This window comes from Capsicum annuum, chromosome 10 (assembly GCF_002878395.1).
Source record: "Capsicum annuum cultivar UCD-10X-F1 chromosome 10, UCD10Xv1.1, whole genome shotgun sequence".
Lineage (NCBI taxonomy): Eukaryota > Viridiplantae > Streptophyta > Magnoliopsida > Solanales > Solanaceae > Capsicum > Capsicum annuum.
In genome coordinates, this window is record NC_061120.1 from 169472168 (window position 1) to 169480560 (window position 8393).

Below are 8393 nucleotides of genomic sequence, written 5' to 3' on the forward strand. Positions count from 1 at the left end.
ATGGTTTAGGTATGATGTAGAGGTGTACCTAAGGTGATATGGGGTTGAATTATTTTCTAAGATTCGTAAGTGTCATGTGTGGTTAATAGTGCCCTTGAGTTGCTAAGTGTGAATAAGGCTAGTTATATACTATATGGTGTTCTTAATAGCTAAGTTAGGATTTTTGGGTTGGCGATGTTGAATCTTTTGGTGTAATAGAAATTCTCATAGTTTTGGAAAACTATAAGCTTAGAGGTATGATATTAGTAAGCTAAGAAGAGAAGGGCTTATTGTTTATTTAGTGAGGCAGGTATGGTTCCAAGAAGTGTGTAAGTATATGATGATGATTGTTGAAGCTAAAGAGAGTTAAGGGTGGTATATAAGAAAGGAGTGTCCAAGAATAAAGTTAGTATTTTTCAAATATAGTTTATCCCCATGAATTGAGCATTTACGTAAAGACCGTTAAAGTGAAGAAATTATGACTCAACCTTAATGATATCGAATAGGCTCATAGGCTCAGAATGTCGAATTTGATCTAAGAGAGAGATCATAGGGTAAAGAACCAAATTAAGTTTTGAGAATTATATGGTGATGGATGTCAATAAGATTTGTCATGAGATAGTGATCTATTCTTAATCTAACGTATTTCGTTTTTGGATTTCAGTCATTATGGCACCCTATCCATGTCTTGCATGATAGAGCCACGCCTATGATCAATGCTTGTATACTTCATGCATATTCAAGTTCATTCTAAGCTTCTAGTAAAGAAGTAATAGCTTCACTCTATGATTCGAGTCATCGTTCATAAATCTATGAGTTCCAGTCTTATGTTAAGTAACTTTTGATAAGTATGAGCCCATGTTTCATAGTATGCACAGTTCCCTGAACTCATGTATACCCGTAATGACTAGTGAATTCATATATGTCATGTATGTCCTTAGTTTAGATCTCTTTAATCAATCCATGCCTTTGATACTCTAATCCTCAGGCACTAGTCAAGTGGAAAATTATGTATAACATTCTTTCATGCTTTAGGTCCTCATGTTCTATCACTTCAGTGACCCTCCTTATGTTAAGAAAGTGGCGATAAGAATGAATGAACAATGGTATAGATCGAAAAGAGTAGATATTCTTTAGTAGGAGAAAATTATTAAATGCTTGTCTTATCTAAGGCTATAAGTGTGAAGGAGGATTACGGCAAATCTTAGGTATATTTCATATTTAGTTAATGTAATACCCCATACTTTTCTTAGCTCAGTTCAGCTTATAGTGCTTGCATAAGAGGCCTATAACCTAAAAAATCCACTAAGTGTTGGGGCATTAGTCTTATTTTTGGCTTTTTAACTCCGAGGATTTTTAAACTAGGCTTCCCAACCTCGATACGTATGTTTTTGAGTTAATTCATGTTCAGGGGTGTAAAGAGCATGTCTTGAGGAAATTTTGGATTTTTTAGTTAGAAACTGGGTTGTGTTTAGATTTCATTTTAAGAACCTCACCGCAATAGTGGCGCATCGTGGTGGGTATAGCGATGAGTCGCTTGGTGCATCGCAGTGCTCCTCTAAAATGCATTCTAGTTATGAATTTAAATGTCTGAGGGGTAGTAACGTCTTTTCCCCTTAATCCAAGTCGTCATAACCTGACTTATATCAGTAATTTAGGCGTTATTTGCCCATTTTTCTCCAATTTTCTATCAAATAAACCCTAATCCTCTCTCAAGAACATCAAATTCTATTACACTCTCTTCAAGAAAAACAAAAAATTCAAGTCTCCCAATTCAAGAACTTCAAGAAACCTTTCAAGATTGTGTTCCCTTTCAAGCTTAAGGATTTAAGGTATGTGTAATGTTCATCCGTGGGCCCTTTTCACCCATGGAGTCCAAGAATCTATTTTTATGTTTTAAATCATGAATTTATATGTTTACAATGAGTTATCTCCATAAAGTTTTTTATGAATTTCGGTTATACATGATGTTTACTAGTGTTTCTTGTTGAAAGTAGCCCTTACACATTTGAATGATGAAAAATTTCATGTTAAGTCCTAAATTTATGGTTTAGTATTATAATTATGCTATCCCCGCATGTTTCACTCATTCTCATACTTAAGCTCATGAATTTCAAGTATTTGATAAAATATCTAAATGATTGGATTTTGAACAATGATCCTCCAATATGGTTGAAAAGTGTTTAATGTCCCTATTAACATTGGTGGGTTATGAACACACGTTGCTTAGTTGTTTACATAAGTCACTAGTTTCAGAAGAATTTCAGGTAAACCATGAACATTGTCATTCATTCAATTGTTATACTCAGTTGTTGCTCAGTTTAAACTTAGTTTAGCCTAGAATCGATGTCTTCAGTTGGGAGAAACAATTAGCATCAAGTGAACTTAGGGATGGCATATCCCCCATCAGTTAGTCCTGAAGCGTAAGTAGAAGTCCCTCGGTTCCAGACCTACGGTGCCATCGTTGACTTTATGGGGTCCCCTGTCAGTTAGGCATAACATCCTCGTCCTTCAGGACATTAGATTAGTGGATCCACATAGCCAGTGTTAGTACCCGTGGCACGATACTGACACCCTTCTAATTAGGGTTACAGGTTGGACACTGATAGTAGATTTGGGGCATATCAGTTATAACTAGCTCCCACAGTCTCAGTTCAATATTCAGTACAAAATTTAGTTCGGGTTTGTTTGACTATAGCATACAATTTATCAGTTATTCAGTTACCAGATTTTAGTATTTTGGTTTACAGACTATTTCAGTATCATGTTATATGCTTGGTCATGCATTCTCAGATTTTATAGGTTTCATGCAATTATGCATCAGTTATCTCATTCTATATAGCTAGTCAATATTTCGTGCATAGTTAACCCATGCATTACATCCTAACCTTATCTTATATACCAGTATATTCAAAGTACTAACCATATACTTTCTTCGCGCTATGACATCTTATATCATAGGTTCGGATACTCAGTTTCCTAACCACACTTAGACAGTTCAGCTTATCAGCAACAACAGTTGTGGTGAGTCTTCATATGCCGAGGACCTATTATGTTATTTCAGTATTTCCATATTTCTTTTAGTTAGTCAGTCAGAGTTAGTTGGGGGCTTGTCCCATCAACTCCTCAGTCAGTATAGGCTTTTAGATATTTAGATAGTTAGTCAATTATCAGTATTTTATCAGACTTTTTAGTATTGCTTTAGACATTTAGATTCATGACTTAATCATTTTACAGTATTTAAAAACCTAATGGCTTTATTTAGCTATTACCGCACATGTTCTGTACCAATATATTATTCAGTGCTCACAGCAGGTAACAACTCATGGGTTAGCTTGTGGTCATTTGTGACTGTAAGCACCATTATCACAACTAGGGGGTAGCCTTGGGTCGTGACAAAACTTGTTGTCAGAGCCTAAAGCTTTATAGTGTCCTAGGGAGTCTGAAGGTCGCGTTGAGTAGAGTCTTGTGCATGGTTGTGAAGCGCATCACACTTATGGATAAGAGGTTACAAGATATTTAAGGAAAAGTTTCCCTTCTTTCAGTATTCATGTCGTATGTGTGAGAATAAGCTCTATTTAAACTCTTTTTCTGACTTATTCTTCCATCCATTTATAGATAATGCCTCCCAAAAGAAACAACAAAAGAAGAAATAGAAATCATCCTATACCTCTGCTTGTTTAGAAAGATCCCCTGAATGAGCACGTATCTCATGCCAAATTCATAGTTGTATTCACTACCTTAGCTCACTCAGTAGCTACTCAAAATAATCAGCAGGCTGCTGCCCTAGCCAATCCAATCGCTAATTCAATCGCAGTTAAGGTCCGGGATTTCACTTGGATGAATCCCTTTTTGTTTTCACGATTCAAGTCTGAGGAGGATCTGTAGGAGTTTCTGGATATAATTCAGAAAGTGACTGATATTATAGGTGTCACTTCGAGTGAGAATGGAAAGTTGGTTGCTTGCTAGTTACATGATATAGCTTACACCTGGTTTAAGCAGTATAAGGAGGATAAAGGTGTTGATGCAGGGCCTTTTGAGTAGGAGGAGTTTGCCACAGCCTTTTTTGACAGGTTCTTTACTTTGGAGTTGAGGAAAAATAAGGTGTCGGAGTTTATTAATTTGAAGCAGGGTAATATAAGTTTGAAGAAGTATTAACTTAAGGTTGGCGAGGTATGCTCCTCATGTGGTGTCTGATAATAGGTCTAGAATGAGTAAGTTTGTGTCTGGTGTATTTGATAGTGTGGTCAAGGAGTGTAGGACCACAATATTTATTAAGGAAATAGACCTATCTAGACTTATGGTTCATGCTCAGCAGATTAAAGAAAAGAATATTAAGGAGAAAAAAAAGGGAGAATAAGAGGGCTAGGACAGGTAGTTTTAACTTTGCTCAGTCGAAGTTAGAGAGTGGTAACCATTCTCAATTTCATCAGAAGTTTTCAACCCTAGCTCCATCTTCAGCTAGTGCGCCAGTGTTGAAGTTCAAGAATGACCGTCGAGATAGAGTGCCAGGCTCTAAGACTCAGGGTAGTGTGAATAGTGGTCGTACTAATCCATTTTCCTAGAAGTATGGTAAAAATCATTAGGGGTGTGTAGAACTGGTAATAATGTGTGTTTTTGATGTGGTAAGCCAGGACACAGGATGAGGGAGTGCCTAACAGGTATGTGGAGAGGTAGGAATGATCGCCAACAGGGATAAACTAACTCTTTAGCAGCACCAGTGGGTAGCCTAACCAAGCAGGGCGCCACTTCCAGTGCTACTAGTGGTCAGTACTAGAACAGATTGTATGCATTCCAGTCCCACCATAATAAAAAAAGCTCTCCTAAATGGTTACGGGTACGTTATAGGTCTTTCATCTTTATGCTTATGCTTTGTTAGATCTTAGATATTTACTTTATTTTTAACCCCTATATAGTTGTTAATTTCGGTGTCAGTCCCAAATCTTCAGCATAACTTTTCTCAGTGTCTACCCCAGTAGGTGTCTCTATTGTAACCAGATAGGTATACAGGAACTGTCCAGTCATAATATCCTAGAAAGTCACCTTAGTTGACCTTGTAGAGTTAGAGATGACTGGTTTTGAGGTCATTCTTATGGATTAGCACCACTTATGTTATGCCTCAGTTGATTACAAAAATAGAGTTGTTCAGTTTCAGCTTCCCAATGAACCAGTTATTGAATGGATGGGTAGTACCTCACTGCTTAGGGGTCAAATTATTTAATACCTTAAGGCGAGAAAAATGATATCTAATGGTGCATGCACCTTCTTGTTCGAGTCAAATACTCTAGTTCTGAGACTTCCAGTCTCGAGTCAGTTTCATTAGTAAGGGAATTTCCTAATGTGTTACCTCAAGATCTTCCCAGAGTTCCACCTGAAAGGGAAGTTGACTTCAGAATAGATCTCTTTCCAGGTATCCAACCTATATTTATTCCGCCCTATAGAATGGCTCCAACTGAGCTTAGGGAGTTGAAGAAATAGTTGAAAGATCTCTTAGATAAGGGATTCATCTGGCCTAGTGTTTCCTTATGGGGCGCTCCAGTCCTTTTTGTGCATAAGAAAAATGGTTCTCTCAGAATATATATCGATTATCGTTAGTTGAACAAAGCCACAATCAAGAATAAGTACCACTCCCCAAAATTGATGACTTGTTCGACCAACATCAGGGCGCTAGTTATTTCTCTAAGATAGACCTCAGATCCGGCTATCATTAGCTCAGAATCAGAGGATGTGACATTCCAAAAATAGCTTTCAGAACCCGGTATGGTCATTTTGAATTTCTAGTCATACTTTTGGACTAACCATTGCCCCAGTAGCCTTTATGGACTTTATGAATAGAGTGTTCAATCAGTATTTGAACATGTTTGTCATAGTCTTTATTGATGACATTCTTGTCTATTCCCATAATGAAAACGCTCATGCAGACTATCTCAAAATTTTATTGCAAACTCTTACAGCCCATCAGTTGTTCGCCAAATTCAGTAAGTGTGAGTTTTGGCTAAGGTCAATAGCTTTATTTGGTCGTATTATTTCCGGTGATGACGTTAGATTTAACCCTTAAAAGATTAAAGTAGTGAGAAACTGGCCCAAACTCATCTTTCCGTTAGATATCAGGAGTTTCTTGAGTTTGGCTGGCTATTACAGATGATTTTTTGAAGGGTTTTTGTTTATTGCATCCACCATGTCTAGATTGACTCAGAAGAAAGTCAAGTTTCAGTGGTTAGATTCTTGTGAAAAGAGTTTTCAAGAGTTGAAGAATCGACTCACCTCAGCCCCAGTCTTGACTTTGCCAGATGGTTCAGAGGGCTTTGTTGTTTACTGTGATGCTTCTAGAGTTGGCCTCAATTATGTGTTGATGAAGAGAGGCAAGGTCATAGCCTATGCCTCTAGACAACTTAAACCCCATGAAACGAATTATCCTACCCATGATCTTAATTAGCAGTTATTGTCTTTGACTTGAAAATTTGGAGGCATTATCTTTATGGGGTTCATGTTGATGTGTTCACGGATCACAAAAGCTTGCAGTATGTGTTCTCGCAGAAAGATTTAAATCTTCGTTAGAGAAAATGACTTGAGTTGTCGAAATATTATGATATGAGTGTGTTATATTATCCGAGCAAGGCCAATCTAGTGACAAACGCCCTTAGTAGACTGTCTATGAATAGTGTTGCTCATGTTGAGAATAATAAGAAGAATTTATTTTAGGAGGTTTATCAGCTTGGTAAATTAAGTGTTTGGTTAGTTGATTCAGTTGAATGTAGTGTTTGGGTTAAAAATAGTTCGGAATCTTCTTTGGTTGCTGAAATGAAGGAGAAGAAAGATAGGGATTTTGGTATAGTTAATTTAAAAGAATCAGTTAGAGATAAAAAAATAGAGGTTTTCTCCCAAGGGAGAGATGGCGTGTTGTGTGTTGTGCTGTTAGGGTAGACTGTGTGTGTTGTGTGTTGATGGTTTGAGATAGTGAATCATTGCGGAAGCGCATGGTGCACGTTACTCAATTTATTTAGGAGCCACTAAGATATACCATAATTTGCGAAAAATCTATTGGTGAAGTGGTATGAAGAGGGATATTATAAAGTTTGTAGCTAGGTGTCCTAATTGTCAGCAGGTTAAAGTTGAGCACCAGGGTCCTAGTGGTGCAATACAGGAGTTCAGCAGCCCTACTTAGGAGTGGGATGAGGTGAACATAAATTTTGTGATAGGGTTGCCCCGTTCGTGTCGTCAGCATGATTCGATATGGGTTATTGTAGATAGAATGACCAAATCAACCCAATTTTTGCCAGTTCATACTTCTTATTCAACCGAGGATTATGCCAAGCTCTACATTAAAGAGTTGGTTAGGTTGTAGGGAATCTCATTGTCTATCATTTAAGATAGAGGTACTCAATTTACCTCTCACTTTTGGAAAGATTTTCAGAAGGGTCTTGGTACCCAAGTTTACCTCAGTATAAATTTTCATCCATAGATAGATGGTCAGATAGAGAGGACCATTCATACCCTAGCGGACATGTTGAGAGCATGTGTTATTGACTTCAAGGATAGTTGGGTTGACCACTTGCTATTAATTGAATTTGCCTACAATAATAGTTATCACTCCAGTATTCAGATGGCTCTGTTTGAGGCTCTTTATAGAAGGAGATGTAGTTCTATCATTCGCTGGTTTGAGGCAGGTGAGACTGCATTGATAGGGCCAGATTCAGTATTTAATGCGATGGAGAAAGCTCAGTTAATCAGGTAGAGGATTAAGATAGTCCAAAGCTGACAGAAATTCTATGTAGATATGAGGAGAAGGGACCTCGAGTTTGAGGTTGATGGATTTGTCTATTTAAAAATCTTTCCTATGAAGGGAGTAAAGAGATTTGGCAAGAAGGGGAAGCTTAGTCCTTGATATGTTAGCCCTTACTAAATTTTGAGTTATTTTGGGAAGGTAGCTTATGAGCTTGAGTTGCCTGCAGATTCGGCATCAGTGCATCCATTGTTCCATGTCTCTTTCTTACAGAAATATATCGGTGTTCCAGCTGTTGTAGTCTCGTTAGAAAGCACAGATTTTCAGAATTGCCTTTCTTACAAAAAATTCCAGTTGAAATTCTTGATCGTCAGATTCGTAGACTAAGAAACAAAGAAGTTTCCTTGGTCAATGTTCTTGGGCGGAATCAGTCCATTGAGGGAGCCGCTTGGGAAGAAGAAGAGAATATGTGTACCAAGTACCCTCAGTTTTTCTCTGCAAATTCAGACTTAGCTTAAGGTAACAGTTTTGTTAGATTGACTCTTTGCAGTTTTCAGTCCCAGCTATATAATCATTCTCATGTCTTTTTATGTATTCACGAATTTAATTTAGTCAGGTATCATGTTTCAGGCTCAGTTATGTAATCATGTTTTTAGTTATGCATGTTCAGTATGTAATCTCAGTTCCTAAG